The following is a 7569-nucleotide window of genomic DNA, read 5'->3' on the forward strand; positions in this document are numbered from 1 at the left end:
ACCCGAGTGCAAGCTTGTTTGTAAGGCCAAACCAACGACGGCAACCTCGTAGAAAACGGAGCAGGCGAGCGGAAAACACGCCCAAGGGGAATGCTTACTTCCGTCTGAATGCGGCCGCTCGAGGTGACTTTCTTTGAGGCCTTCGTTTCAAGCCCGTGCGCAAGTGTAATATAGCACGCGCATTTCCTTCATTTCTTTTTATTTACCGCAAGGCCCACTGAAAATTTTGATACGGCACAGGCCGGGACGGATCGCAACGTGTAGAATCGACCGGTAGAATTAGGTAGCATGCCCCATGTACGAAGACGAGCAACATAGAAGTGAATGAAAAAAAAATAAACATAGAAAAGACTGCGCACTCCTTCCAACCGGAAACAGAGGGGGGAGAAGAATCGCCGTGTGCAGCACAGGTATTGTATATTAAAAAGAAGTGCTACCTCATAATCTTTACCACTATCGCGCGCGCGCGCGTGTGTATATGTACACACACACACACACACACACACACATATATATATATACACACACACACACACACACACACACATGCACACATGCTAGCATAGCTTAAATGCAGCTGGGAAGCTCAGCCTTACACAAGAAGAAAGCACCACCCCTTTCGCAATCCCGATTTGAAACATTTAAGTGAGAAACGTGAGTACAGCCAGGTCGTTCGAAACTGGCGCGAAAACGCATTGGCGCCATCTGTGTACGGAACTAGGAAAACCCATGGACTTTGCCATACAGAAAGAAAGGTAGATGGCGCGAGCGAACGAGAGCCAGTGAGTAATGGAAGAAACGCCTTGGAAAGAGAGAAAAAAACACGCCAAGGTTGTTGGCTTGTGGCAGCATTCTATTTTACAGCGAGTAAAGAGCATAGCAGGTTCTACAAGAGCAGCTAAAAAAAGAAGAAGAACTTGAGAGAGGGAGACAAACAGGCGTGTTTCCTTAGAATGCAGAGCATGAAGCACACAAAATCAAGTGCCAAAGAGACCGGGAAAGCAGATGGCGTGAAGGTGTATGTCATCAAAGCTTGAAAGCAATTTATAAACTACAAGGCGTGCCGAAGTCAACCTACTCTCATCAGGTTGCTCCCGCCTTCAATTGCATTGATATTAAAATTACAGTCGCCTCAAAGGCAGAGAGAGAGAGAGAAAATAAATACACACGCTTCGTGCAGCTGGACCCGTTCAAATTTTCAGCAAGAGCACTCCCGAAAGCACAAAGCCCGCTGCTGCCTGGCCGGAATGCGCTCGCTTCAGGAAATCGCCGTGCTTGCCTCGGCAACCAAGAGGTGTCACGCGGCACACTGCTGCATTGTAGCACACCGGGAACCGTGCAGACGTCGGCGATCGCCTCGACATCGCTGCGAGCGCTCGAAGAGACAAAGTCCGAAACGACGTCAGCCGGGGCGGCGAGAGCTCGATACCCTTCACGAAACTTCTGCGTGTACACCGCCGCACGGCCACGACGGAATCGCTGGCATCCTGCTCGCAGCTGCATTGTGTCGCGCCGGGAATCGTGTAAACACCACGCAGACGTCGGCGTCGGCCCCGGCATGGCTTCGAGCGCTCGAAGAGACAAAGTCCGAAACGACGTCAGCCGGGGCGTCAAGCACGCCGCCCGCGCAGGTCGCGCTCGTGCTCGGAAATGGTGAAGGGGCCGGGCTAGCTTTCATCGAATCGATCGGCCGGGGGCCGCCCCGTAGGGGGACCGAAAGGCGATCGTTCAGGAAACGGCACTGGCCATTCGCGAGAAATTGCCGTTCGCGCATTCGATGGACGCGCTGCAGTTTCACGACTTCGGCATGGTGCTGCCGACGTAAGCTTTCAATCTTGCTCGCGGCGTTACGAGGCGGCACGATTTCCCCCAAACGCTCGTGGAAAGTGGCACGAGTACGGCCCCATGGAGGTTTGGGTACTTATCGCTGCTATTATATGGGGGTCCCAGAGAGCAGTCGCCCCAAAGCGACCTGGATGTTTGATGTGCGGCGGGGCTTCGTGCCCGTCAAGCCTGTCCCCGGTATCGCTCCCGTGGATCCCACAGCTGACGTCTGCAGCCTCATCCGCTTAATGCGTTAGGGGCTGGTTGTCGGATGACGCTTTTTCCACGATATCGAGGTGTGTTCCCCATCGTCCCCGGACGAGCCAAATACGAAAGCGCCGAAGGCGTGGGCGTGACCCGTCGCCTGGCGGCTTTGCCGTCTCGGCTACGTTGCAAGTGTCGGTCGGTCCACCAGTGCTGCGGGCTCGAGAGAAACCGCAAGCCGCGATCGAGTTGACACAACCAGTCTATCAAGAATGTTGCGTGCTTCTTGCCGCGTGGCGATACCCGGCCTTGCGGGGAGGGCGCCGTAGCGAGCTCGAACGCCGTCATCTCGGACTGTGCAAAGTGCTACACTTTGCGAGAACAAAGCGTGTTGGGGCGCCTGAAGGTGGCCTCGGCATCGCAAAAACGGCGTCCGGCCTGCTTGAAAGGCTGGACGCGCAGTTGAACGATTACCTGGTTGATCCTGCCAGTAATCATATGCTTGTCTCAAAGATTAAGCCATGCATGTCTAAGTACATGCCGAAATAAGGCGAAACCGCGAAGGGCTCATTAAATCAGTTATGGTTCCTTAGATCGTTTCTTCCTACTTGGATAACTGTGGCAATTCTAGAGCTAATACATGCAGTGAGCCTGAAGCCCTTTGGGCGACGGGTGCTTTTATTAGACCAAGATCGATCGGGTTTCGGCCCGTATTGTGTGGTGACTCTGGATAACTTTGTGCTGATCGCATGGCCACGAGCCGGCGACGTTTCTTTCAAGTGTCTGCTTTATCAACTTTCGATGGTAGGTTACTTGCTTACCATGGTTGTTACGGGTAACGGAGAATCAGGGTTCGATTCCGGTGAGGGAGCCTGAGAAACGGCTACCACATCCAAGGAAGGCAGCAGGCGCGCAAATTACCCACTCCCGGCACGGGGAGGTAGTGACGAAAAAATTACCGACGATTACGTTACTTCCTAATGCGAAATTTGAGCGCAGCAAATAAGCTGTTTCACCTTTTCGATAGATTGAGGCAAAGAAATCGAGCAACACATGTATGCGCTATCACAGAATTTTTTTTTATATTTCCCGTACTCCTGGATCATCTCGACGGCGGCGACGGTAAGCTTCTGCTTCGGCGGCACGCACCTCTGGATTCTGACGGCGACGGCGCTGGGCCTCTGCTCTGGCAGCTCGTTTAGCAGCAGCAGCAGCAGCAGCAGCAGACGGAGGACTTCCATCGGTCGTCTCGCTCATGGCTCAGAAAGAACTGGCAGATAATTTCTTAGTGGCGAACGGCAGCGGCAATTTCGGCTCGGGCGGTGCACATATACAGATCCGCCGCCACCGATCTGGCTCTCTGATTGCCACCGCACAGGGTGAACGGCAGCGGCAATTTCGGCTCGGGCGGTGCACATATACAGATCCGCCGCCACCGATCTGGCTCTCTGATTGCCACCGCACAGGGGTTGCATTGGAGGAGGAGCGAAGAAAGGAATTAAGTTCGAGCCGGCGCTTTGACAACCGGAGACTCGCAGGAAGAGGGGGGAGGGGGGCGGCGTGTACACCCAGCGGCAAACGATGGGGGCAGAAGCGCGCGCAGCAAGCGGACAACACGATAAAGGGAGGAGGGAAGAGATAGCAGCGACTGACTGATGCCGCTGACGCCGATACAGGGGGGGGGGCCCCTTTCCTCCTCTTTCTGCATGGCGGCGACGGTGTTCTATGCAGTCACGTTATCTTGACTCTCTAGCGGCGTCAGCGGCATCCAGCGGTATCAGTCGGTCGCTGCCAGCGCTGGGGGGATGAAAGGGGGGCGGAGCTGGTTACGAGGCCGACGACGACCCGAAACCCAGGAACGGACGCCAAAGAGCTGCGCTCTAAAATATCAATACGGGACTCGTTTGAGGCCCCGTAATTGAAATGAGTACACTCTAAATCCTTTAACGAGGATCAATTGGAGGGCAAGTCTGGTGCCAGCAGCCGCGGTAATTCCAGCTCCAATAGCGTATACTAAAGCTGCTGCGGTTAAAAAGCTCGTAGTTGGATCTCAGTTCCAGACGAGTAGTGCATCTACCCGATGCGACGGCTCGGACTGAACATCATGCCGGTCCTTTCTTGGTGCACTTCATCGTGTGCCTCGAGAAGGCCGGTGCTCTTAATTTGAAAAAATTAGTGCTCAACGCAGGCGAGTCGCCTGAATAAACTTGCATGGTATAATAGAACAAGACCTCGTTTCTGTTCTGATGGTTTTTGGAATACGAGGTGATGATTAAGAGGGACAGACGGGGGCATTCGTACTGCGGCGCTAGAGGTGAAATTCTTGGAGCTTCGCAAGACGAACTACTGCGAAAGCATTTGCCAAGAATGTTTTCTTTGATCAAGAACGAAAGTCAGAGGTTCGAAGGCGATCAGATACCGCCCTAGTTCTGACCATAAACGATGCCAACCAGCGATCCGCCTGAGTTACTCAAATGACTCGGTGGGCATCTTCCGGGAAACCAGTGTTTGGGTTCTGGGGGAAGTATGGTTGCAATGCTGAAACTTAAAGGAATTGACGGAAGGGCACCACCAGGAGTGGAGCCTGCGGCTTAATTTGACTCAACACGGGAAAAATTACCCGGCCCGGACACTGGGAGGATTGACAGATTGAGAGCTCTTTCTTGATTCGGTGGATGGTGGTGCATTGCCGTTCTTAGTTGGTGGAGCGATTTGTCTGGTTAATTCCGATAACGAACGAGACTCTAGCCTATTAAATAGGTGCGGGGTTCCCAGCACCTTACAACCTTCTTAGAGGGACAAGCGGCTCCTAGCCGCACGAAACAGAGCAATAACAGGTCTGTGATGCCCTTAGATGTCCGGGGCCGCACGCGCGCTACACTGAAGGAAGCAGCGTGTCTTTATCCCTGTCTGAAAAGACTGGGTAACCCGTGGAACTTCTTTCGTGATTGGGATAGGGGCTTGCAATTATTCCCCTTGAACGAAGAATTCCGAGTAAGCGCGAGTCATAAGCTCGCGTTGATTACGTCCCTGCCCTTTGTACACACCGCCCGTCGCTACTACCGATTGAATGATTTAGTGAGGTCTTCGGACCGATGTTTGGCGCGGCCTTTCGGTTGCGCCGGTCTGTTGGAAAGATGACCAAACTTGATCATTTAGAGGAAGTAAAAGTCGTAACAAGGTTTCCGTAGGTGAACCTGCGGAAGGATCATTACCGGATTGTGAAGGGTGACGAGCGCCATTGTTTCAATCCCGTGTGGGCGAAGCAGCTCGCTGCGCCCGCCGCTTTCCGCCGCTGGCCCCGCTTGGACGCGGGGACGGCTATACCCGAACATGCCAGGAACTGCCTGAATTTTGAGCGGCGCCCCGTGCCAAATTTGTTGCGCCCAGTGGACACAGGCTGCAACCTTGGACGGTTGGCTTGGCCGCGCCCGCGGGTATAAACGGCATAACGCACAATGGGTGGGCTTTCTGTCCGCCGCGGCGCTCTTGCGCGGAAGGGGAGTAAGACGACCCGACCTGCTGCTTTGCCCAGTACGAGGGGAACGGCGAAGCGTGCGGTCGGTCAAGGAACTGACGGTCGAGAGCTGCTGCCGCTTAGTACACACGGAACCGTGGTGCGAGCGCTCTCCCGTCCTCCGCGGCAAACGCTGCCGAGTCTGAAAAGGCTGGCGGCTGCCGGTCGCTTCCTACGGCGAGTATGGAGTAACGACCCGACCTTGTTGCTGCCCAAGTACTAAAGGAACGGTGTGGCGCTCAGTCGGTCATGGAACTGGCGGTATGAGGGTGCGGCTGCCAAGTACTGAAGGAACCGTGGCCTAAAGCGCTCTCCCGTCCTCCACGGCAAATGCCGCCGAGCCCGACAGGGCCGGTGGCTGCCGGTCGGCTCCTGCTCGTGACGCGCGAGGTGTCCGAGATCGCGGTTCAATGCGACGACGTCTGCAGGCTATTTGCCCGCCGCCGAGGGAAAGGCGGCGTTGCTGCGAAGTACCGAAGGAAACGCGGCTTTGCTACGTCGGAAGGGTTCTGTGGTTAGCGCTCTTCGAAACCACACACAGGGAGGCGCCACGTGCCTGAAACCCTGGCTGTACTGTACTGAATTGAACAAACCATTTTTCACGACTCTAAGCGGTGGATCACTCGGTTCTCGGGTCGATGAAGAACGCAGCCAGCTGCGAGACCTGGTGTGAATTGCAGGACACACTGAGCACTGATTCTTTGAACGCACATTGCGGCCTTGGGTCTTCCCTTGGCTTGGCCTTTCTGAGGGTCGGATCACATATCAAGAGAGCCTTGATATGTGACGATGTCGACGGACGCACGGAACGCGCGTCCGTCGACTCGTTTTGACTGCGTCGGCATCATGGACAGTACGTTGAGCGCTAATGCCACGCGCCAGCGACCTCACAAAGGAGACGGTGGCGAGCCGTTGTGCCAAATCTTCGAAGAGACGGAAACGAGGCATTATAATCTACTGCAGCGTGACGTGTGCGCGCCTCTAGCAAGACCGCCGCAGGATGGTGTCGGATACCTGCAGGGAAAGAGCGGTCCAAGCGCGAGGTGCCAACGTCCGTTACCATGTAGCGCGCACGTTTGCGAGAGAGTCGGAAGCGATCGCAATTTGCGTTGTTTGCCTTCGGAGTACGTCGAGCTCCAGAGCTGGTCGCTCGTTCGTGTCACCGCAGCTGTGTGGGCACCCCTTCCGGGCTTCGTCGCAGGAATCTGCAGATTCTTGCGAGGAGCGGGGAGGAGAAGGGTGGCCCCCGAAAGCGGTTCGACGCGATAGCGCCGTCTGCGAGCGAGAAGAGCACGGCACGGCGCAGAAATTGCCGCGAAACGGAAAATGTCTCCTTCGAGAGCGTTGGCCGAGCTGACGCGTTCCGTCGTAGTCCGCCGTCGGTCCAAGTGCTTCGCAGTCTCTGTCCCCTAAAGACTGGGCCACTACAGTTGGGGCAGGGGCGACGCTACACGAGACGATGCCCCCCGCCAGGTTTTAGTCGTCCCTGCGGTGCCTGCTGAAGCGGCGCGCTGCTAAGGCGATCTTTGCCTCGGTGGTGTTTGGGCTTCAGACACGGTCGCTTACCACGCAACTGCTCGTGCGCCGCACGCGTGCCGGCGGTTCACCGCCTGCCAGCCTCGTCTATAAGTAGCTCCGTGTTGGGCGAAGGACGTGGTAGGGCGTCGTACTCGGTTGGCGCTGGGTTTTCGAACGTGTCGAGTCCTTTTCGGCATACCGCTCGTATGACGCACGCGCGCAGGCGTTGTGCCGCCTGCCACCGTCGTCCGCAAGGACGTGGCAGGGCGTCGTACTCGGTCGTGCCGGAATGGGCGAAAGCGATGTATCCGTTGTCGACCTCAGATCAGGCGAGACAACCCGCTGAATTTAAGCATATCACTAAGCGGAGGAAAAGAAACCAACAGGGATTCGCCGAGTAGCTGCGATCGAAACGGGACCGAGCCCAGCACCGAATGCCCCGTCCTTGCAGGCGGTCGGGAAATGTGGTGTATGGGAGGCGACGTTCTCGGGTGTTTGCGACGGTG

At 55.8% G+C, this 7569-nt stretch overlaps 1 non-coding gene across 1 annotated transcript; it reads left to right on the plus strand.

Annotated features, from left to right (window-relative positions):
- The first annotated feature begins 6148 nt into the window (after nt 1-6148).
- Nucleotides 6149-6301, plus strand: LOC142565192 (5.8S ribosomal RNA). The gene has a single exon (XR_012824858.1). It is a non-coding gene; the product is annotated as a 5.8S ribosomal RNA (ribosomal RNA).
- Nucleotides 6302-7569: the final 1268 nt, after the last annotated feature.

The sequence above is a fragment of the Dermacentor variabilis genome, chromosome 11 (genome assembly GCF_050947875.1).
Source record: "Dermacentor variabilis isolate Ectoservices chromosome 11, ASM5094787v1, whole genome shotgun sequence".
In the NCBI taxonomy this organism is placed as follows: Eukaryota; Metazoa; Arthropoda; class Arachnida; order Ixodida; family Ixodidae; genus Dermacentor; species Dermacentor variabilis.